The sequence below is a fragment of the Rhinopithecus roxellana genome, chromosome 14, assembly GCF_007565055.1.
Source record: "Rhinopithecus roxellana isolate Shanxi Qingling chromosome 14, ASM756505v1, whole genome shotgun sequence".
Taxonomy (NCBI): Eukaryota; Metazoa; Chordata; class Mammalia; order Primates; family Cercopithecidae; genus Rhinopithecus; species Rhinopithecus roxellana.
The window spans coordinates 26922370-26947528 of record NC_044562.1 but is presented as its reverse complement, the minus strand read 5'-3'; the positions used below and the strand labels follow the sequence as shown (position 1 = coordinate 26947528).

The following is a 25159-nucleotide window of genomic DNA, read 5'->3' as shown; positions in this document are numbered from 1 at the left end:
ACGTTTTAAACATGGCTTCTTTCCTCAAACCTCATGAACCAAATTCTGCTAGTGTCAAACTTTTTTTCTGCAGCTTCCTCACCTCTCAGTCATCATACAGCTAAAGAGAGTTAAGGTTTTGCTCTGGATTAGACTTTGGCTTAAGGGAATGTTGTGACTGGTTTGATCTTCTAACCAGGCCACTCAAACTTTCTCTATAATAAGGCTGTTTAATTTTCTTATCATTCATGTATTCATTGGAGTAGCACTTTTAATTGCCTTCAAGAACTTTTCCATTCCATTCTCAATATGGCTGTTTGGCACAAGAGGCTTAGCTTTTGGCCTATCTCAGTTTTTGAAATGCCTTCCTCACTAAGCTTAATCATTTCTAGCTTTTGATTTAAAGTAAGAGATGACGGCCAGGTGCAGTGGCTCACCTGGAATCCCAGTTCTTTGAGAGTCTGAGGAGAGAGGTTTGCTTGAGTCCAGGAGTTGGAGGCTGTAGTGACCTATGCTTGTACGACTGCACTCCAGCCTGGGTGACAGAATGAGATCCAGTCTCTAAAATAAATAATAAATAAATAAAGTGAGAGATATGTGACTCTTCTTCCATTTAAACACTGAGAGGTTATTAGGGTTATTAATTGGCCTAATTTCATATTGTTGTGTCTTAGAGCATAGGGAGGCCAGAGGAAAGCGAGAGAACACAGAGACGCAAAATGAGCTCAGGCTGTTGGAAAAGTGGCACTGGTAGACTTGCTGGATACAGTATTACCACAAAACTTCAATTTCTAAAAAACACAGTATCTGCAAAGTGCAGTCAAGAGAAGCACAGTAAAATGAGGTGTGCCTGTCCACATATGATGGAGTATTATTCAGTCTTAAAAGGGAGGGGAATTCTGACACCTGCTACAACATGGATGAGCCTCAAAGACATTGTGTTAAGTGAGATAAGCCAGTCAGAAAAGGAAATCTTACATGATTCCACTTACATCAGGTACCTAGAGTAATCAAATTCATAGAGACCAAAATTAGAATGGTGGTTGCCAGCGGCTGTTGGGGAGACAGGGAGGAATGGGGAGTTATTATTTATTGCATATAGAGTTTCAGTTTAGTAAGATGAAAGGCATTTTGAAATTGGATGATGATGATGGTTACACAACAACATAAATCCTGTTAATACCACTGGATACTTTAAAATGGTTAAGGTGGTGAATTTTATGTTATGTGTGCATGTAGACATATTAATAGATATATGGAGGTGGGTCCTGGGCTTTGGTATTTTTTTAAACTCCCCGGTTGATTTTAATATGCCACCGGGGTTGAGAGTCATTGATTGGACTAATGATCTGTCTTTCATGCTAGATATGGGCGTGCCACTGAACAAAACTGGGTTGGAAGGTATAGACAGATAATCTTTAGGCACCCCGCATCCATATGAACCACTCTAATCGCACACAGCTTTGATGCTTAGGGCATTTAAGTACATCATTCAGGTGGCTGCCTACTTCATAGAAATGGCTCTCTCTCTAGGCTGGGCGCAGTGGCCCACGCCTGTAATCTCAGCACTTCGGGAGGCCAAGGCAGGTGGATCACCTGAGGTCGGGAGTTCAAGACCAGCCTGACCAACATGGAGAAACCCCATCTCTACTAAAACTACAAAAAATTAGCCAGACATGGTGGCACGTGCCTATAATCCCAGCTACTTGGGAGGTTGAGGCAGGAGAATTGCTTGAACCCAGGAGGTGGAGTTTGCAGTGAGCTGAGATCACGCCATTGCACTCCAGCCTGGGCAACAAGAGTGAAACTCTGTCTCAAAAAAAAAAAAAAAAAAAGAAAGAAAGAAAGAAAGAAAAAGAAAAGAAATGGCTCTCTCTGCATAAGCAGGGGAGCAATTCAGGGAGAGAAATAATTTGCTTATCCCACCTCTTAAGAAGTCACTTCTTGTCAGATGTGGTTTGGTGCCCCTGTCAAGGCTTTGATGACGGGCTCCAGCTAGTCTCCTGGGCAGGCCCAAGTGAAGTATGGGGAGGCATTAAATCTGCACAGCTGTGTCATCATCCTCACCAAACCAGATCTGGCCCCACCCCAGAAAGGGCGTCCCTGTCTACCAAGATGCCCAAACAAGAAACATGGACAACACCCTAGCTCCTCCCTTCCCACACCTCCATCAGTCAGGTAGTCACCAAGCTGAATCTGTTCTGGCTCTTAAATATGTCTCACAGCTGTTCTTATACCACTGCTAGGAAATTATTTCCAAATCTGATTATGCTATTCCATGCATGGAGGAGAAGTTTCTCTATCTCTTGCTGGATGTGAGTGATGACATCGCCCCATTTGTGAGCAGCAGCCATTTGGGAATGTTTGGGGAATTGGCCTTTGAGGGAAATCATTACTGTCCATGCCAAAGCATGGAAATAAAACACGGGGGCCCCAGTGACATCACTGAGTGACTGTACCACCCCTGGGGCCACCCTACCTCTGGGCTCACCACTCAAGGTAAAACACGGTTCCTTATTGCTGAAGCCAGTTTTTACTGAGGTCTTACATTTTCCCATGGTGAAAGGCATTCTACATGAAGTGATAATTTACAAAAACAGTTTTTTGGTGTATAATTTCATGTTCTCTTGGTTTGGAGAATAAACCAATTGCATCCAGCTGAAGGAAAAGAGAGAGAGAAAGAGGGAAAGGAGGGACGATAGAATGTCTTGGAAGGACTGGGGTAGCTCGTGGAGCTCAGGAAGCTGTCAAAAAAGCAAGCCTCAGGAGGGACGAGAAGCAGAGTGGCTCTGAGGAGTGCCACCATTCATTTATCCCAGCTCCCAACAACTCTTCCCTCAGATGAAAACTCTAACATATGGAGGTGAGACTTCGGTTGCACCCAGCACTACCCTTGGACCCGTGAGCCTTGGCAGGGGGACAGGTCACAGAGCAGAAATGCAACCTGGGAACCACCCCTGTAGGATGTGAAGGCAGTGTCCTGAGAATAGAGACTGGAAAGAGCCCAATAAGTTCACCACAGTTGAGTATGCCCAAAATCAAGTGGTTACCAGATGCATTAGTCAGGAATCCTTGAATGAAAATAACAGACACCAACCCAAACTAGTTTAAGCTTACAGGGAAATGTATTGAGGTTTATAACCACAGTGTAAGGAGGTCAGAGATGCAGCTGGCATTGGGAGAGTGGGCCCCCAGGCCTTGACCTTCATCAGAAGCTTCCCTCACCACTCTTCCCCAAGTTCATCTCTGCATGGTGGATTCATACTCCAGGGCTGCCGTCTTCCCTGAGATTGGAGTTCTGGGCTTCATTTTTTTTTTTTTTTTTTTTTCTTTTCTGTTTCACTCCTTAAAGGCCTTCAGGGAGGAGAGTTTTAGGGAAGATCTCACATTGGCCGCACCTGGATAACAAGTCTGTGGCTGCATCAAATGCTATCTCAGGAGTGCTGAGAACTGTGATGGAACCAGCCAGGTCTGGAGCCAACCTGTGCAAGCAGTGGCTCTGATTGGCAGCAAACGTTAGGGTCGGGATTGGCATATAGGAGGCTCAGTTCTCTAAAATAAAGTGCCTCCTGGCATCAGAAGCAGGGCAGACAAAGTCCCATGATATCCTCTCTGCATCTATAGCATGGCATTTTTTCTACTCTTTCAAAGGCTCAAAATGTGGACCTAATAGTGTGTTTGTGGAGGAAGGAGGGCTAGAGCAAACCAAGAAGGCTGATTATCCTATATCTATGATGCCCTAACTATTCAACTTACACAAAATGGATTTTAAGTCCTTTGACTAATAAAACAATCATTCCAAATATAGTAACAGTAAAACTAGCCAGAAATTTTGTTGTTAGTGAATGTGTGAAATATGAATAAACAGTGAATAGTTGTTCCATTATTTTGCACCTGACCTAGCTGAAATGTTGCTCTATTTTATTGTCCCTAAATTGTTTGATCTGTGGATAATTATACAGATACTGTTTTATTTGCTTATTCATTTATTTTTTTCCTCCCAAGTTTTGCTTTAGTTTTCATTGGAGTCAGAGAATGTTGAAAAGGCTTTTCAAATACTAAATTATCTGCAGACCATACAAAACTCTGTCCTGGCTTTGGACTAGAGCATTTTTGTTGTATTTTTTCATGTTGTTTAAAAAAACTTACTTCAAACTGCCTTACTTAACATGGGGAAAAAAGCCGATTGTAATACAAATTACACCCTACCAAGCCTTACTTTCTGTTACACCCTGTTGGATGAGTTACTGAGATAAAATGGTAATTTAGTTATGTTTCTGAGCAGCAGTCACAATGTTATTATGCCCATTGTTTTCTCTTTACCCTGGAGAGAAATATTTTTACCCTTTTGTAAAAATAGAGAATTATTTCTAGTTTCAAAAGTAATAAATACTCATGGTAAAACATTCACTCCCTCTTGGTTTTAATTTTTTTTTAAAGACAAAATAAGTCATTATTATTTAACCACCAAAGGAGAAGTTCAGATACCCATTGTTAGGATGATGTAAAGGGAAACTGAAGGCATTTTATGCTTCTGTATTAGTTGAATCACAATTAGGCCTTAGCACAATTTCCAGCAAGAACTTTTGTATGTATTACTAACAACAAACACAGGCAAATTACTTTTTGTGTGTGTGTGTGCATATGGCATGCAAATTTGAGTTTATTTTTAAATATTGCAATGAAATACACATTGTTCCTAAAAAGGAAATTCTGACATTTAAATGAAATTTGAAAACCAAACAGTAAAAAACAGAAAGAGATAGTTGTAAGAATCCATGTACCAATTTTACAGCTAAAAATTAAAGTGAAGTAGAAATACCAAAAGATAACAAATGTATTATTTTAGGTCATTCATTTACAGTGCCTTATCGTCTCAAGTTATAAATAGAATAAAGATTTTGTTATATAAAAACTATCAAAAAGCATCAGTGAAAAGACATGAGCTCCATGAAATGTGTTGAGTGGCCACGGTGGAAATGCCAGAACGCAGCAGCCCTGGCTAGGCAACAGCAGCCTCCATGACAGTTTGTTAACTTGTCTTTTGTAGGTGGCCACAGAAAGTTCCATAAAGTGTACTGTTTAACCAATTCCCTTCTACTACCACAACAATATGTACCCAGGGTTTTATGTACACACTTAAGATTCGGGGGAATGCAAGAGGGAAGGGTGACTGTTTAGAATTTCCTTGGAAATGTCTGTGCGCACTACAATGTCCCACGGAGCCAAATTCCTTCCAAGTTGATGAGCATGCTCTTGATTCTTGAGTCATGATGTTATTTTCTTCTAATTTTTCCGAAGCGTCTTTGTTTGACTGGACACCATATTGACAGCTTCAGATGGTAAGCCAACATATACTCCTCCATAGTTTCTCCTCTTGTCATCTTCTGTTATGGATTCTTCTGTTACATCTTTGGCTGCTCCTGCAGGGCCTCTGCCCGCGCCCGCGCTTGTGGCGGTGGAGTTCCCGCAGCCCATCGCGCAGTCTGCGGGGGAAGCCACGCTCCGGAGCTTGCGGCCGGCCGCGGGTCTTGGGGGCGGAGACTCAGACCGCAGATTATTTTATTTTATTTTATTTTTAGACAGAGCCTCACCCTGTCACCCAGGCTGGAGTGCAGTGGTGCGATCTCGGCTCACTGCAACCTTCGCCTCCCGGGCTCAAGCGATTCTCCTGCCTCAGCCTCCCGAGTAGCTGGAATTACAGGCGCCCGCCACCATGCCTGGCTAACTTTTGTATTTTTAGTAGAGACGGGGTTTCACCATGTTGGTCAGGCTGGTATTGAACTCCTGACCTCGTGATCCGCCCTGCTTGGCCTCCCAAAGTGCTGGGATGACAGACGTGAGCCACCGCGCCCGGCTCGCAAATTACTTTTTAAAATCTTCTTTCCCAACACTGTTCAACAAGCCACAGTGGGACGCAGTGGCTCAAGCCACTATGGGCACAGTGGCCCAGCACTTTGGGAGGCCAAGGCGGGCAGATCACCTGAGGTCAGGAGTTCACCTGGCCAACATGGTGAAACCCCGTCTCTACTAAAAATACAAAAAATTAGTCAGGCATGATGGCGCGTTCCTGTAATCCCAGCTACTCAGGAAGCTGAGGCAGGAGAATTGCTTGAACCTGGGAGGCAGAGGTTACAGTTAACCAAGATCATGCCATTATACTCCAGCTTGGGTGACAGAGTGAGACTCTGTCTCAAAAAAAAAAAAAAAAAAAAAAACGAAAGTGGGGGTACCGTTTTCATCTCTTTTATAAGTATGGGATGAATCAGCTGTCAGCTGCTGGCAGGGCTGGAAGTCTAGGATGGGAGCTGGATGAGCCCTGAGTGCTGACCACAGGAGATGGACAAAGACAGAAGTTGGTCAGGCACCAGAGTGATGTGGAGGTGTCAGAGGCCCCTGCATGGCAGAGAGCCACAGTCGAAAGGGCTGAATCAGGTACTGGGTCCATCTGCCTCAGACCAGAAGCCACTCGCAGCCTTTCTGCCGCAGTGGAGAAACCAGTTGGCCCCTGACACTCTGCAGCCTGGCACCTCAGAGGCTGCTTCAGCATGGTGTGTGGTCAGACCTGGAGGAGCCTACAATTAACTGACAATTAGCCTGACTGGGAGGGGAAGTGGGGACCTCCCTGTAGCTAATGGCCCGGCAGCCGAATGGGCTAGGACTCTGGCTTCAGTGATGGTCCATTGGGAAGTGGCTGGTTTATCTCAGAGGACCCAAAAGTGCCATTTAAATCCCAGCATGCTGAGCAGGGAGCTCGATAAAGGCTTAAAGTCTGGGTGGTACTGAGAATTCATCCACTTTTCCCAAATAAATAAAAAGTGGCCACAGTTAGGGGCAGCATGGATTTGACAGCCAACACTACCGCATGTTGTATTTGTGTTTCTAGGTGAGTTCCAGTTTCTACTCAAGACTAAGGGGTTGATGAAATCTTCCATAGGAGCCAGGCTCCATTTGCTGCTTTCTTTTATTAGGTGCTTGCCTTTGGGATTATATAGTGTGTTACAGGTACTTTCATTGAAGGGTGAAGTTTTTCCATACCTTGTAATTGTATGCCTCTCTTAATGCAAAAAGCACTATCTTCAACATTTGTGAAGTCACCTTTTGTAAAACGAATCTGAACTTCCCATTTATTTGCATCACTTTTTAATTAAATGATAAGAATAGGTAATATACTCTATTTTAGCTGAAAGGCCAAGGAAGGATGTTTACATCATTGTTTTAAAAAATTGTTTCAGCCAGGCATAGTGGCTTATGCCTGTAATCCCAATAGTTTGGGAGGCCAAGACAGGTGGATCACCTGAGGTCAGGAGTTTGAGACCAGCCTGACCAACATGGTAAAACCCTGTCTCTACTAAAAATACAAAAATTAGCCAGGCATGGTAGCAGGCGCCTGTAGTCCCAGCTACTCGGAGGATGAGGCACGAGAATTGCTTGAACCCAGGAGGCAGAGGTTGCAGTGAGCCGAGATTGCGCCACTGCACTCCTGCCTGGGGAATAGAGACTCTGTCTCCAAAGAAAATAAAAATAAAAAATAAAATAGAATAAAAAATTGTTTGGCCCCTTGGGAAAATATAAATGCAAATTTCTGCCAGCAAGATCATTGTTATGATGTTTAGGAAAATATTGGCATGTGCTTGCACTTTATTTTTATTTGTAAAACTCTAAGTTATTGTTAGTCTGTCCCAATAGTGGAATAAACAGAAAGAGAAATGAAATGATTTACTGTAATTCCTTAGCTAACCACTGAAACATGAGAATAAAGCCTTATTTCTAAATCAAGTTATAAGATAAAATGTCAACCTAGTTCAATAAAGAATTCACCTTCTTCAAAAGGCAAATGAACTCCTTAGAAAAGAAGAATCTTAAGTATTTAATGACAGCACAGCAGCTCAAAGCCATGAAGGCAGAAACAAATCCAATGTGTCAGGGGCAAACTGTGTGCCTCAGCCCGGAAGCCTCTTGTATTCTTCATGCTGCTTCCAAAACCATTTGGAAAAATTAGGAAATATGAGTGACTATTTATATAAATGTAAAATAGGAAAAGCCCTTTCTAGGCATGATATTAAATGTGTAATCCACCAAAGAAAAGATTAGAAGAGTTGACTACATACATTTTTAAAGAAATCTCTGCCTATAAAAAATTGAAAGTCATCTTGAAAACCATAAATGTAATAGGTGATAGACAAAGGATTAATACAGTGAATCATATTAATTCAAAGGATTAATACAGTGAATTGTATACAGTTATACAATAAGCAAAAGCCCAGTATAACAATGGACAAGAACAGATAATTCCTAAAAGAAGAAATAAAAATGCCCAATAAATATAACAAAACAATTCCACATGTATGTATAGAGATATGAAGGAAAAAAATAAATACAAATAAAAGTGAGATACCATTTTTAAATTTTTGCCTGTGAGATTGGTTTAAAAAAAAAGAATAACAGTCAAGGTTGATGAGGGCCTGTGAGTAAAGGGAGATTGTCATTAAGGGACATTTAAATGCAATATGTATCAAAAGTAGTAAAATGTGTGATGCATACCTCTTGACCCAGGAATTTTTTGAAGAACTTGTCCTAAAGAATAATGGAACAAATACATACAGACACTTAAATGAAGTTACAGTGTTATTTAAAATAGTACAACATTGGAAATGATCTAACGTACAACAGTAAGGATTTATCCAATTAAATGAATGGTATATCAAGATATGGAATGATATTCAGCTATCTAATATTATGTAATTTTTATTGATGTAGCAGCTTTATTCCTATTCTCTAAAACCTGGAAACAACCTGATGTCCTTTAACTGGTAAAAGGATAAACGAACTATGGTACATCCATTCAATAGTTACTACTCAGCAGTAATAAAGACTGAACTGTTGCATGCAACATGTTGATGGTTCCCCTATGAATTATTCTAAATGGAAGAAGCCGACTCAAATGGCTAAATTCTGTTTACTTTCTGTGACCTCTGGGAAAGGCAAAGCCATAGTGATGGGGAAACCAGGTGTTGCCAGGAATTGGGGTGGTAGGAGGGCTTGGTCCTTCCTCTTACATGAAGGAGTTTTGGGGGGAATTATGCAACTGATTGCTGTGGTTTTGACCTGACTCTGAGCAATTGTTGAAACTCATTGAATTGTAAACCAAAAAGAGTAACTTTTAGTGTATGTAAATTTAAAAATTAAAATTAAATTGTACTCCTACATATGAGAGAAAGGGAGAGGAAGAGAGAGAGATCTCTTGTAGAGAAACAAACAAAAAAAAAAACTCTAAAGAGACTCTAATTTAAAATTTTTGTTATATAGAAATCTGTTATATCATTGAGTGAAAAAAACCAAGGTGATCCTCTCTGTTGCATTTTATACAGTGTTCCATAAAACAGCAGTCCTGGGAGATTCTCTGATGAGGAAAAAAGGGATTCCTTAAGCAGTTTACGCCAAGTCTTCTGCCCTCCCTCCATGCAATTGTATATAAAGTTTCCTTGTTTTAATTCATAAAGAAAAGAGGCTTAATTGCCTCACAGTTCTGCAGGTTGTACAGGAAGCATAGTGGCTTCTGCTTCCAGGGAGGCCTCAGGAAACTTACAGTCATGGTGGAAGAGGAGGGGAAAGCAGACACGTCTTACATGGCCAGAGCAGGACTAAGAAAGAGAGTGGGGAGGTGTCACACACTTTTAAATGATCAGATCTCGTAAGAACTCCTACCACTAGAACACCACCAAGGGGATGGTGCTAAACCATTCATGAAGGATCCACCCCCATGATCCAGTCACCTCCTACCAGGTCCCACCTCCAATACTGGGGATTACAATTTAACATGAGATTTGGGCAGAAACACAGATCTGAATCATATCATTCTGCCCTTGGTCCCTCCCAAATCTCATGTCCCTCTCACATTTCAAAATATAATCATGACTTCCCAACAGTCCCCCAAAGTCTTAACTTATTCCAGCATTAACTCACAAGTTCAGAGTCCCAAGTCCCATCTAAGACAAGGCAAGTCCCTTCCATCTAGGAGCCTGTAAAGTAAAAAACAAGTTAGTTACTTCCAAGAAACAATGGGATTGGGTAAATACTTCCATTCAAAAAGGGAGACATTGACCAAAAGAAAGGGGCCGCAGGCTGGCCCCATGTGAGTCCAAAACCCATCGGGGCAGCCATTAAATCTTGAAGCTCCAAAATAATTATAAAGGTTCCTAAATACGTTCACATCAAAGAAACTGGTTTAGCATTGTTAAATGCTGCTTATTAGAGGAGAAAATAGAATCTATTCTAGGTATTTTAAGCACAGTGGAATTTTATACAGGGAATGTGGTGCTTACAAAATGTTGGAGGAGCTTGGGGAGCACAAAGATCATTGCTATGCTCAGTGTCCGGCACCACTACCAGATCTCCGTCTTCTGCCTCCCACTTCTCAGCGCTCACCAACCAGATGGCCAGAAACTAGGCTGAACTCAGCCGCTGTAGCTGCCTTGGTTGCCTCTAGAAAACTGAGAGCAGTGACTAGACACTGGAATCCTTAGTCCTGCTGTTGGAGCTCACGTTTCTGAGGCTTTGCCAGATCTCAGAAACAGCAGGAGGAAGATGGCTTCCACCTCTGTACCACATTCTAGATTCTGCAAGAAGGCATCAAACTGGTAGAACCCAATTTCCAGGGGAGCCATTTTTATCTTTCTAACATCTTCAGTTCAGCTGGGAGGTAGGAATGGATACCTAACAGGGTGCCAGTTGATCACATCCATTTTGCTTTGGGACCCCTTTTTCCGGTGTCATCTAGTTTCTTCTCAGCTTACTATGGGAAACCATGCTTAGGATAATTTCCTAGGAGTGGGCTTCCTAGGAAAAATTACAGTTTACCAACAGAAAAGACAAGAATGTGAATTTCCTGATGTTTGGTTATTTTAATGTTAAACACAAATATATCTAGTTCAGTAGATAAAATGACATTTAAGAGATTTTCATTCCAAAGTCTCTTAGGTCATACAGGTTGAGTATCCCTTATCTGAAATGCTTGAAACTAGGAGTGTTTTCGATTTGGGTTTTTTCAGATTTTTGAATATTGGCACATACCAACTGAGATATCTGTGGGATGGAACCCAAGTCTAAATATGAAATTCATTTATGTTTCATATACACCTTATACATATAACCTAAAAGTAATTTTATGCAATATTTTTAATCACATGTGCAACTCATCACATGAAGTCAGGTATAGAATTTTTTCATGTGATGTCATGTCAGTATTCAAAACGTGTTGGATTTTGGGCATTTTAAATTTTGAATTTTCAAATTTGGGATGCTGAACCTACATTGCATAAAAATCAGTTTATTAATAATCAGAGCAAGCTGTTGTATAAGCATATGGCTGGTTATATTCATGTCTGTTCATCACAGTAGGTTGCGAGTCCTTTGAAGGTAAGAATCTTCTTTTATTCACCTTTGTATACATTCTCCCCCAGCACACAGTTCCCAGCAGAACACCTGGCAGTGGTGCACAGTAAATGTCGAGTGAATTGCAATGGTTATTATCTGTCATCTGTCGATAAATCTATTTTTTCTCCCTTATTTCTCTGTACTTTATTGAGTCAGATTTGACAAGATTCATCCATTTGTCTGAATATTGCATTTAACTTGGGAGCCCAGGCCAGATCATACATTTATTATTTTTTCAACATAATTTTGTTTAGCTTATAAACTTTTTTTTTTTTTTTTTTTTGAGACAGAGTCTTGCTGTGTCATCCAGGCTGGAGTGCAGTGGCTTGATCTTGGCTCACTGTAACCTCCGCCTCCTGGGTTCAAGCAATTCTCCTGCCTCAGCCTCCCAAGTAGCTGGGACTACAGCGCCCACCACCACGCTCAGCTAATTTTTTTGTATTTCTAGTAGAGACGGGGTTCCACTATGTTGGCCAGGCTGGTTTCGAACTCCTGATCTTGTGATCCGCCCGCCTCAGCCTCCCAAAGTGCTGGGATTACAGGCGTGAGCCACCACGTCTGGCCAGCTTATAAACTTTGGCTTGTAAAAAATGTAATAGAGTGTCTTAGAACAGCAAATACCATCCAAGCATGGATGTCCACTTTTGTGTTTCCAAAACTCTAAGAGTTAACTGTGGCAAGTGCAGAGCTGCGTAAGAAACGACCATGGAGTGGCGTGTCAGCAGCATGAGGCTTTGGGGCTGTTTGAGGCACCAGTTCTTAGGACAGAGGGAAGACTGCTGGCAAGAGTATCTCAAGACATGCTGCTTTATGCTTTGCACACTTCATTTAATAAATGGAAGGACGATATAGCCAGGGAAGGAAAAGAAAGTTCTACAGTTCCTAATGGAATTTAGAATTTCATAGAGGCCTGGTACCTAGGTCTTTATCTGGATATAGGTATGTAAGTAGTGCCTAGAGATTAAGAATAGACTTTTAGAGCCTTATTTGTATAGGACAAGAGATGTGCAGTCCCCACTTTTTTGGTTCAAAATAAGGAAAATATTTTATTTATTTATTTTTGAGATGGAGTCTCTCTCTATCACCCAAGCTGGAGTGCAATGGTGCTATCTCAGCTCACTGCAACCTCTGCCTCCTGGGTGCAAGTGATTCTCATGCCTCAGCCTCCCAAGTAGCTAGGATTACAGGCATGCGCCATCACGCCCAGCTAATTTTTGTATTTTTAGTAGAGACTGGTGGCCAGGTTGGTCTTGAACTCCTGACCTCAAGTGATCTGCCTGCCTCAGCCTCCCAAAGTGCTGGGATTACAGGAGTGAGCCACTGTGCCTGGGCAAGAAAAACAATTTAAAACTTTATAAATTTTTGTTAACCTGTGGTGTGCATAGAGAAAAGTAAACAAAATGTAAATGTGCAGCTCAGTTAATTTCCAATAAAGTAAACACGCACCTAAGTAACCACCACCCATGTTAGGAAATACAGCATTGTTGGTACCTCAGAAGTTCTCTCATAGCCTCTACTGTGCATCTCCCCAAAGGTACCTGCTTCCCAAATCTCTGACACCATAGATTAGTTGGACTTCATATAAATGTAATCATACAGTATGCTTTCTTCTGTATCAGGTTTCTTTTACTCCCTGTTCTATTTGTGAAATTCACCATGTGGCTGTATGTAGCTCTCATTCATTAACTTTTGTTGTTGTGTAGCATCTAATTCATAACCATACCACACTTCATCCCTTCTGATATTGATGCATATTTGGATTGTTTCCATTTTGAGGCTACTATAAATGATGCTACCCCAAACTTTCTTTTATATGCCTTTTAGAACAAATATGTACATTTTCCTCTGCAGTATGAATGTAGAAGTAAAATTACTGGGTCCTGAGGCATGCATATGTTCAGCGTTAGTATGTTCCATTGTGTTTTCCAAAGAATTGGAACAATTGGCATTCTCACCAGTAGTGTCTAAGATTTCCAGTTCTCCACATCCTTATTTGCACTTGTGAATATCCTCTTATTTTCCCCATTCTGGTGAGTGTATCTTTGTATCTCATGTGGTTTCAGTTTCTCCCAGTATGACATTTAGCTTCATTTTGTTTGTCTCATTGGCCATTTAGACACCCTCCTTGGTGGGGTGATGATTTGTCTTTTCCCTTTTTTTAAATTGGATTGCTTATCTTTCACTTACTGATTTATTGGTGAGTTTTTGGTCAGATACATGTATTCCAAACTTCTTTTTCTTTTTCTTTTGAGACAAGATCTCACTCTGTCATGCAGGCTCACTGCAGCCTTGACCTCCCAGGTTCAAGCAATCCTCCCACCTCAGGGTCCTGAGTAGCTGGGACCACAGGCATTTGCCACCATGCCTGGCTAATTTGTGTTATTACTCATAGAGATGAGGTCTCACTATGTCGCCTAGGCTGGAGCTTTTCCTACTCTGTAGCTTGCTTTTTCACCCTATTGGCATCTTGTCGTGAACAGAAGTTCTTCATTTTAATGTAGTCCAGTTCATTGGTATTTACCTTATGGTTACAACTTTTGTGTCCTGTGTAAGATATTTTTTGACTACTAAAAGATCATAAAGATATTCCGTTATTATATTTGTGAGGTTTTATTATTTTTCTTATTTAGATCTATAATCTACATTGAATTGATCTGTGATTCTTTTTTGTTCTACATGAATACCCAATTTACTCAGCACCATTTATTGAAAGGGTTACCCGTTATCCTTTTACAGAAACATTGGCTTTGTCAAAAGTCAAGTGACTGTACTCTATACATACTGTCATTCCCTGTTATCCTCATTGTATGCATTCCAAGACCCTCAAAGGATGTCTGAAACTGCAGGTAGTACCAAACCCTATATATACTATGTTAATCCCTATACATGTGCACCTGTGATAAAGCTTAATTTATAAATTAGGGCCAGTAAGAGATTAACAACTACCACCAATAATAACATAGAACAATCATAACGACATGCTGTAAAAAAAGTTATGTGAATGTGGTCTCTCTCTCAAAATATCTTACTGTACTGTATTCACCTATTTTTGGACTACAGTTAATCATGGGTAACTGAAACCACTGAAGACAAAATCATGGGACTGTACTCAGTACTCTTCCCATTAGTCTGTGTGTCTATCCTCATGCCAGTGCCACTGTCATTATTTACTGAAGTTTTGTTATAAGTATTGATATCAGGTAGTGACAGTCTCCCAACTTTGTTCTTCAAAATTATCTTCAGTATTCTTGTATTCTCATATAAATTTTGGAATCAGCTTTTCATTTTCTCCAATGCTGGACTTTTTGTAGGGATTAAATTAAATCTATAGATTAATTTGAGAGAGCTGGTATCTTTTAATATTGACTATTCCAATATGTGGGCATGGTACATGCCTCAATTTAGGTCTGTAATTTATCTTATTAATGTTGTCATTTTCTGTATAGAGGTCTTGCATATCATATATTAGATGTATCTCTAAGCATTTGATCTGCTAAGTGCCATTCTAAGTGCTTTACATATATTAACTACCTCGTAGGGTAGTCAGTAGAAAACTAAGGAGGCACTATTATTATCCCATTTTTACAGATGAGACATAGAGAAGTTAAGTATACTGACCAAGGTCATGTAACTGTTAAAAGACTGAACTGAGATTTTAAGTCAAGCAGGCTGAACACATGCTTTGAATTACTAACATGTTCATGAATGCATTTAATTGCAAGCAATGAAAATATATTTAATATCCATCAATCTGATCTTGTTAAATAAAGCATGATATGTCCATAGAGTGGAATATTATACAGGCCCTTAAAATATAGTTTTCCCTTGGTATCGGTGGGAGACTGGTTCCAGAATTCTCCATGGTTATGAAAATCCACAGATGTTCAGTTCCGTTATATAAAATGTCATAGTATTTGCATATAATCAATGCCTATCCTCCTATACATTTTAAATCATCTCTAGATTATTTACAGTTTCTAATATGTAAATTCAGTGTAAATAGTTGTTATGCTTTATTGTTTAGGGAATCATGACAAGAAAAAAGTCTGTACATGTTTCTGTGCAGATACAACCATCCATTTTTTCTTTCAAATATTTTTGATCCAAGATTGGTTGAATCCAGATGCAGAACCCATGGATATGGAGGGTCGACTATACTATAGCACTGTTATTTTGGAAAGGTGCCTGTGACATATTATTAATCTTTTGAAAAAAGCAAGTTACAGAACAGCTTGTACAGTAGGGTGCCACTGTTGTAAAATTGTGAGTGTGTATGGGCATTAGTTATGGACATGGGGCTCTGAAATGCATTTTTAATAGAGGGTCTAACTTGTTATTATAAAATAACAAAGCTATTTTTATTTAATGGACAGAGAGCATTCTTACTCTCCTAAGTATATTTCTTAGTAAGTAATAGCTAATGAAAAATAAAAGCACATAATAGCTATTGAATGACTGAACAAGTAGTTATTTGAGCTCTATTATTATTTACATGAGGATTTCCTGGAAGAGGAAAGATTTTAGACTTTATTGCGACGAAAAATAGCTGTACTTTTTCCACTGGTACTTGCATTTATTATGATTTCTTTCTTTGCTCTGTGTCTTTTCTTTCTTTTTTTTTTAAATAGAACAATGCTTAATGTGAACGTTGACAATCAAACAAGTACATGGCTTTCAAAGAGCTTATGTTTTTTTATGTTCTTTTTTTTTTTTTTTTTTTTTTTGAAACAGAGTCTCATTCTGTTGCCCAGGCTGGAGTGCAGTGGCACAATCTTGGCTCACTGCAACCTCCTCCTCCCAGGTTCAAGTGATTCCCCTGCCTCAGCCTCCCAAGTAGTTGGGATTACAGACATGTGCCACCACACCTGGCTAATTTTTGTATTTTTAGTAGAGAAGGGGTTTCACCATGTTAGCCAGGTTGGTCTTGAACTCCTGACCTGAAGTGATCTGCCTGCCTCGGCCTCCCAAAGTGCTGGGATTACAGGTGTGAGTCAACACGCCTGGCCTTCAAAGAGCTTATGTCTTTTGTCTGTTGTTTAGGAATCAATTTTAAAACTCTTAAACCATTGATTTGCAAGATTTCTCTTAATCATTACAACTCTACCTCCCAAATACAATTGAAAAAGGGAACTACGTTCTCAAAAGAATTAATATCTATCCTTCCTTTCTCTGTGGTGGCGGTTTCCAAATGAGAAATTCCACCTTAAAGAGTTTAGAACTGAGCCGGGCCAAGTAGCCTGTCAAGAGAAATAGCAGATTCCAGCCCATCACAAAAGGGCAAATGGATTGTTTATCCATCACAGCCATAAAACTGCCTAAGAACTGGTCTGTTACCAAAATCTATCCTGTTGGTGAATTGATGAACACTGATTGGATACAGCGGATGTAGAAGAACAAAGTAGCTGGCTTGCAGTTATGGTCTGAAAATTAGCTAAAGGTCTGGAACATCATTTTAATCTCAAAACACTGCTGAGGTCTGTGTTTACGTATGTCTGTGGGAATGTTCCTTAAAACATGCTCAGTTGGGAAAGGAAATAAACATGTCATGTATCATATATTTAAATGCATACAGGGTTTCCAGTAAGTGCTATGATTTATTTGATTTCTTAAAGCCCTGACACCTGCATAAAATTAATCCAAGTGCATAGGCCTATGGCATAGTTGGATTTCCACACCATAACACTGAGTACTCACCACATTTGTGAAAGCAAAGGGTCACCCAAGCACCACAACCTTGTACCTCATTACATCTTGGATGTCACTTTCCCATTGTAATAAAATTAAATGGTTTAACCTTCTGCTCACTTGAAACATACTTAATAACAAGGATGTCACAATCTCTGTAAGTGAGATTGTCCAGCCTCGTCAAAAAGAGAACATGGCCATATTTGACTTCACTGGAACAATCTGCAAAAAACAACTAACATTTAAAAAATCTCCAGTAATCTCTAATTCCTAGTATGTGGAAGGGATATAAAGTATGTCCCCAGGGAGTTTTGCTTTTGCACAGGACCAGGACTCAACAGCTCAAGCAACATTTCCCAAGGTCAGTGACAAAAGGCTGGGATAGATTTACTTTCCTCTGTATGAGAGCACCCATGTCTCCAGGTCTACAAAGAATTTCCAGATTTTTCTCTTGGGCCTATTTGTGCTTATGTATTAGTATATCGGAATATCACTCTAGGACTTTCAAAGACTATAAGAGCTCTAATATAATTCAGATGTTTTTATTCTTTTACACATGTTGCAAAAAAGAAAAGAAAAGAAAAAAAAAGAGCATGCCAGAAGCTCTGATGTGCCCCCTTTAGCATGAAGAGTTCACATTGGCCTTTGTGATTTAGTGAGGTGAATCCTCTGACCAGCAACCTCAGTGTCACCTGGGAGTTTGTCAGAAATGCAGACTCTCAGGCCCCTCCCAGACCTACTGAATAGACCTGGATTTTAACAAACTTCCCGGGAGATCTGAATGCAATATATAGTTTGAAAAGCACTGAAAGTCTAGATACACATCCCAGCAAATACGGTGACAATGTCAATTAAATTTCCACCTGCATGGGCCTGCTTAACAATTATATTGCATCCAACATAACTCTTTTCTGTTCTCTTATTGCTCAGAGGCCCCTCTGCCTACCCAGATTTGAGCAAAATCGCTTGAATGTTTGACAGTGCCTTTGTGTCTTATAGCAGATTGCCCTTCCCTAGGCTTGTCATTCTCGCAAGCTGCTTAGCAGTTGTCAAAGATGATGTTATAACTTGCCTGGAGGCTTGATCTAATGTCACAATCCTATTGACCTGCCAAATCCTGTGATTCATTATAAGTAGAACGGTTCATATTCATGTGAATTATGGGTGGGGAAATTTTGTTTCATGAAGACCTCTGTTTGGACTTGTTAGATTCTGTGAAGTCAAGACAAGCAAGTGATTATATCCTAAAGAATGCTTGATATGAAATAAAGTTTAGAAATATATAGTATACTCAAATACATTTCCAGTTAATACTGATATTATACAAAGTATGCAAATTATACTATTATACTATTATATTATCACATCGAGAAACATAATACCTGCCTTACTTACCTTTTAGCAAACCAGTACCATTTAAAGAGAGCGTACAAAGGAAAGCAAAAGTAAATTATAATTCTTTTTACATGCAATATCCATATTCGATCATCTAACATAATTTTCTTTATAAATATTTAGTCATATAAATAAACATTGAAATAATTATGTACTTGCTAAGGTATAATTTTTAAATGGTAAAATAATAACTCCCTTCCAAAAATGAAATGAATATGTGTCAAAGATTTTGTTAAATTCATTAATTAATGAAAGTACCAGTAAGATTTAATGAAGGAACTAGTAAATATGTATAGACAATCTAATAAAGAAATATTACACAGAGATTTCTGGGTTATATACAAAACTAGTTATATGTCCTACAGGGCTACTGTCCTACAGGGCAACAAACTCTAACCTTTGTAGGTTTCATTTCCACCGAACCGAAATTATTTGCATTTCAGCCAGACAAAAATCTACCAACTAACCTGTCATTTCACTAAGTCTGAGGTCATTAATCAATAGTAAACAATAAGTTGAACAAAGTACTTTCCCTTTTATAATCCTGGGGTGGCCTTTGCCCCCATATGACATAGAAATCAGGTTTTACCTTCTGTTCATGTTTCGTATAATTTTTCTTAACACACTTATAGAAAACCATCTTCTGTTAAACTTCATATTTCAACTGAAGGTTTAAATATATTCACTTTCCAAGTGGACATGTATTCTAAAATTACAGAAGGTGCAAATTGACATACTTCTTTCTACCTCATGTAGTTACTCCTGAGCCTCAGTCAGTTTTCAGTCTTTTTCAAAGCTTTCTCTTTCCACACCTAGTGATTTTTAGTTTGAGACTTGTAACAATGCTAGGATACCTAAGGCGGCTCATGGCATGGAAAGCACATGCTTTCAGTGACAGAGTGCCCACTCAAAGACTCATTCATATCAGGCGATTCTACTGCTTTTGCTCATACCGTGTGGCAGGTAAATCAGCTTCGTGATTTGACTAATCCCTACGGACATTGATGTGCTTTCAATAGGAAATTAATATTTTTGAACTTATGCATTCAGTTTTCTCCCTATACATATGCTAATTACATGTAGGTTTCTCTCTGTAATCATTTATATTCATATTCATGAATAATGTTGCCTCCTCCTTATGATTTGGCTGCTATTGAATCTCATCTGCATTATTCTCAGAAATTGAATTCATTTTGAGCTAGCATAGAAAAGAATAAATATTCTGTTAACTAGGAAACATTGACTGATCTATGACTAAAAGTTATTTTCTAGAACAACTGCAGTGTTTTGGTTTGTTTCCGTTTGTTTTAATGTCAGTGTCTGCTTGCATTCAAAGCATTCGCAGCATCTGCAAAGAAGTGGGTCTTGGCTTTTACTCTGCTCCTGGCTTCAGCTCGCTCTGTGAAGACAGCCAAGGGCAGAGAAGGCCCTTCACATTCTCAGCAGGGGACCTGGCAGAGGGGAAGATGCCAGAATCATAGAGTTCTCGGCATAAATAGTTTCAAGATCTGAATGCATTCTTTCCTAACAATTGACTGAATGGGTTTGTTCTCTCCCCTTCTTTCTCACTAGCTAACCTTGTGTTGTGTTGGCCTGTTCAATAGCATTCTTCAGGGAAGATGTTTGGAGATAGAATGGGAATTTGTCGCAGTAAACTGCATATGGGAATGTGATGTAGGGTCAGAATTAGTAAATGCTGGGAGTTTTCATGTTTAGGGTCTGCTGTTGAGATACCCAGAGATGTTTACCAAAAACAGGAGTGTTTCGGTTTGGCTAAGAATGAAAACACTCTATTTTATGGGTTTATATAAGCATTTACTTTTAAAATTTGTTCTGATGCTTGGGGTAGCTCTATTAGCATTCTTTTTTACACACTGGAGCTTGTCTGCCTCTATTATCGTTTCCTGTAATGAGATATAATAAGCTCAAGCTTTTACCTAAATATCAAGATTTATAACAGAAAATGAGAATAGGTTAAAAAATCAAAGGGATTTAGAACTTTCTGTATTTGAACGTTGGAAAATGTTAGTTTTGTGTAATGATTCTTTTTGTTTCCAAATAATTTAAAAGACTTATACATATAAACCTTGGATGGTAAACTGACTTAAAGGTTGACTGTATTTCAGACAATGTGATCCATAGGGTAAGGCTGGAAACACATCTTGTATTTTTTTTTTTTTTTTTTTTTCTTTTTTGAGATGAGGTCTCACTCTGTCACCCAGTTTGGAGTACAGTGGCACAATCTCAGCTCATTGCAACCTCTGCCTCCCAAGTTGAAGCGATTCCCCTGCCTCAGCCTCCTGAGTAGCTGGGACTAAAGGCACACACCACCACATCCGGCTAACTTTTTGTATTTTTTAGTAGAGACGGGGTTTCACCATATTGGCCAGGCTGGTCCCGAACTCCTGACCTTGTGATCCACCCGCCTTGGCCTCCCAGAATGCTGGAATTACAGGCGTGAACCACCGTGCCTGGCCTGTATGCCTTTATTTTAAAAGTTACTTGGATCACGGAGGAATGGTATGTTGATTATTATATAGATTCTTAGGGGTATTTCATTTTTTTGGCATGATATGAAAATTATAAACAATCATTTCTACTTTAGTCTGTTTTGAAACATTCTGATTTTCACATTCTGATTTTTTTCTCCTTGATTTCATTATATTATAGTAAAAGTAGCAAGTAATGACTAGAAAATTTGGAATATCCTGGAGTGTAGAGAAGATAATAGTCATTTGTAATGTCACAACACAGAGAAGAAATTACTCTTAACATTTTTATTTCCTTCTGACATTTTATCCATGCTTACAAGTATATACTTATATAAAATTGGAATCATCCTTTCTGTAAAGCTTGTATTCTGTTTAAAACATCTCACTTATGGTTACTTTGAAACTATAGAAAATGAGGTTGCAGAAATTTGTCTTTTCAAATGGAAAATGTTCCTGCTATATTATTAAATAAGAAAGCAGCATGGTTTTTATCTCATTTTTGGTGTAAGCAGCATAATATGCTTGATTTATCACTCTTGATTCTTTCTTTTTATGATGTATGTTCCATACTTTATGCATTTTTGCTTGTTTCTGATGTTTCTGTAATGCAACATGTGTTACTTTTTGGATTTAAATGGCATGAGCTGAAATAACCCAACAAGAACCCAACAAGAATCATCCCTGTATGTAAACTTCATGAGCAGCCTTATTATCGTCTCTGGCTGTTTTCTTAGAATCAGTTCCTAGGAGTGGAATCACTGGGTCTCGGTGTTTGAATATGCTGTATATTTTGTATACTTTGTAGTCTAGTTATATTTCTCTATGGGAAGGAGATTTACATTTGTTCTTTGCAAAGTAAAGAATATTTATTCTCACAATTTTTGCTCTTGTCTCTTTCCCTTATCATGCCTTTTGCACCATTCTCTTTACCTGTCTTCCATATATTTCATATGCTCCCTATCAACCATCTGCACTCTTTCCTCTCTTCTCCCCATCTCTCAAATCCACCCGTTCAGGGCAATTATCCCCATTTTTTGCCCTCTGTTACAGTCATCTGCCCTACAGCTTGCCTTTGCTGTCCTGTAGAACCATGAACCGTTTTCCCTCTGGCCTCACATACTGTGCCAAGCACTGTGCGGCTCCAAAGAAGTCACCTCCTAACTTTTAATATGCAAAAAAATAAAAACAACAGATTCAGTTCAAAGACAGATATTTTGTGAGCTTTCATAGTTTCTCTGAATTTAGTAGCTTAAAAAAAACTAATACAAAAAGTTGTTTTTTAAATTTTCAAGTATTTATAGTCTTTATTTTTAGAAACTGTTAGGAATAATTTTATTATAAGAAATTTAGAGACTTATATTAGAAAGCTCATTAGCTAGAGTCCAAGCATTTTCCTTACAAAAATACCTATATGTCTTTATTACAATGTCACCTTTATGGCTAAAAATCTCACAACAGCCATATTGACTAAAATTACTTTTGCCTCAAATGCTGGGCTATTATGGCTATGAACCATAATAGTCTAGTCTCCTGAAGCATTGAAGATGAACAGAATTCATTTATAAAAAATATTCCAACCAGATGTCTGAGAAATTGGTTATAAATCAGCAATTACAAAGGAAGACAGAGGAAAGGAAGACATATTTTTATTTATATATTGAAACAATGGGTACTAAGTATTATAGATAATTGGGATAAGGGAAAGGCATTCCATTCTTATGCCTTTGGATCCTTATGGTTTACCTCCCACTTTTGAGTGAGAACATAAAATGTTTGGTTTTCCATTCCTGAGTTACTTCACGTAGAATACTAGTCTCCAATCTCATCCAGGGTGCTGTGAGTGCCATTAATTCATTCGTTTTTATGGCTGAGTAGTATTCCATTGTATATATGCCACAGTTTCTTTATCCACTAGTTGACTGATGGGCATTTGGGTTGGTTCCACATTTTTGCAATTGCGAATTGTGCTGCTATAGACATGAGTGTGCAAATATCTTTTTTGTATAATGACTTCTTTTCCTCTGGGTAGATACCTAGTAGTGGGATCGAATGGTAGTTCTACTTTTAGTTCTTTAAGGAATCTCCACACTGTTTTCCATAGTGGTTGTACTAGTTTACATTCCCACCAGCAGTGTAGAAGTGTTTCCTGTTCACCACATCCAAGCCAACATCTATTATTTTTTAATTTTTTGATTATGGCCATTTTTGCAGGAATAAGGTGGTATTGCATTATGGTTTTGAATGACACAAAGGACTCTGGGGACTTGGGGAAAGGATGAGAAGAGGGTGAGAGATAAAAGACTACAAATTGGGTGCAATGTATACTGCTTGGGTGATAGGTGCACCAAAATCTCTCAAATCATCACTAAAGAATTACTCAAGCTGGGCGTGGTGGCTCACATCTGTAATCTGGCAGTTTGGGAGGCCGAGATGGGTGGATCACCTGAGGTCAGGAGTTTGAGACCAGGCTGACCAACATGGAGAAACCCTGTCTCTACTAAAAATACAAAATTAGCCGGGCATGGTGGTGCATGCCTGTAATCCCAGCTACTCAGGAGGCTGAGTCAGGAGAATCACTTGAATCTGGGAGGCAGAAGTTGTGGTGAGCTGAGATCATGCCATTGCACTCTAGCCTGGGCAATAAGAGCAAAACTCCATCTCAAACAAACAAAAAAAGAACTTACTCATGTAACCAACCACCACCTGTTCCCCAATAACCTATGGAAATAAAACATTTTAAAAAGACAAAAAAAGAGAAAGGCATTCCAGTGTCCCAATTCCTGTAACTCAATGTCTACTATGTGTTAGGCACTAGGCTAGGAGCTTTGTGGAATAATGCAAAGACCCTGACCTTGCTGATCAGACCCTATAATCAACTTAGAGGAAAGGCAGGCAACACACAACAACAGCAAAAGGCAATGCAAGGAAGGGCTTTTGTAGTCACATTCGGCAAGTGCCTTCACATTCGGTTCAGGGAGAAAGCGAGAGAAAGGTTGGTTCCAACTGTGTTAATACATGAAGATATTTTGGAAAGGAAGTAGCTTTTAAATTTAGCCTTAGAAGCACCAATAAGACCTTGATGGAGGTGGTTAAAGTGTGCTGTACATAAAACAAATGCAAAATTGTCACCCTAAAATTGTATTAGGCATATTTGGGAAAAGCAAATAGACCTATGTGAGTGGGGCAGAAAGTTCAAATGGGAAAGTGAGAGAAAACCTGGAAGGACAGGATTAATGAAACCCATGTCATAGAAGACTTTGCAAACCTCTATGCTAGTATTTCCGAGTTTTCTATTTAGACTCATGACATCAGAATTACCTTGTGGTGTTAAAATGTAGTCTCCTGGGCCACACTTCTGATCACAATCAGAGGGCAGTACCCTGAATCTGCATTTTAACCATCTTCCTAGGAGATTCCAATGCACACTAAACTCTGAGAACATTTGCCATTGAAATAACCATCAGGGCAGTGTGGCCTAGGGGTATGAGGAAGAAAGGATTCGTCCTTTTGGAGGTCCCTCTGCCAGGGAAGTCTCAAAGGAGCATTATTTAGCTCTGTGCATTATAAATTTAGGTAAAATGACTTTTTATCTTCCAGGCTTCATTAGGGCACAGACTTGAGTCCAGTGGAGCTGCCTGGGAGCGGATCTGAGTGGGAGAATCTTCTGTCCCCCACAAGAGAGGAGAGAGCTGTTTGCAGTGTGAAGCTCATTCACCTGGCTGTCCTTCCCTCAGAATTCTTATGCCTTTAAAAACGCACAAACAAAATGCCCTCAGAGCTTCGGGAGTGAGATCTTATCACACCATCCTGTGTGGAGGACACAGTGAGGGTCCTGAGATCCCACTCATGTGAAGCTGAAAGGCAGATACTGTTTGGAAGAGGAGAGACTGAATTTTATCTTACTTTTTAAAAAGAGGTCCTGTATTCACATGCTACAAAACTCAAAATGTACACAGGGCATCCTGTGAAAAGTCTCCTCCGGACTGTCCCCAGCCATCCAAGTAGCACCTCTGTGTATTCAGGTGAAAGGGTATCTCCGTACCTGCCCAGCTTTTAAAAACGGAAATGGTAATATACTGTATGCACTGTTCTGCACCTTGCTTTTTAAAATTTCTTGTCAGAGCTTCCTCGTTCTTTTTGCAGCAGCATAGAATTCCAGTGCGTGGCTATAT

General features: G+C 39.4%; 1 protein-coding gene and 1 pseudogene across 4 annotated transcripts in view; one reads left to right on the top strand and one right to left on the bottom strand.

The window, feature by feature from the left end:
* Nucleotides 1–25159, top strand: part of SGPP2 (sphingosine-1-phosphate phosphatase 2) — a 140159-nt gene that overhangs the window by 110085 nt on the left and 4915 nt on the right. The gene's annotated exons all lie outside the window — the stretch shown is intronic.
* LOC115893293 lies at nucleotides 4623–5466 on the bottom strand (annotated as a pseudogene). The gene has a single exon (XR_004053294.1). The product of XR_004053294.1 is annotated as an overexpressed in colon carcinoma 1 protein pseudogene (transcript).